Genomic DNA, 235 nt, shown 5'->3' with positions numbered 1-235 from the left:
GCAATGCCTGCTGCTTGACCTGCTGAGGGGAGAATGGGGAAGTCAGGAGGGCCCCTTCCCTCCACAAAGCCCTGGGGGGCTCACCACTGAACCGTACTGAAGACCAAAGCCCCACGGCCCCCCACCTCCAGCTGCGCTGTCTTCTGAGCATCCCACCCCCACGTTCTCTGCTGCCTCAGGCTCGGCAGCTGCGCCTGGGCAGGTGGGCAGGGACGGAGCCAGCAGACCCCACAGC

The sequence above is a fragment of the Balaenoptera borealis genome (assembly GCF_965194805.1).
Source record: "Balaenoptera borealis genome assembly, chromosome: 16".
Lineage (NCBI taxonomy): Eukaryota > Metazoa > Chordata > Mammalia > Artiodactyla > Balaenopteridae > Balaenoptera > Balaenoptera borealis.
This window is presented reverse-complemented; position numbering follows the sequence as displayed.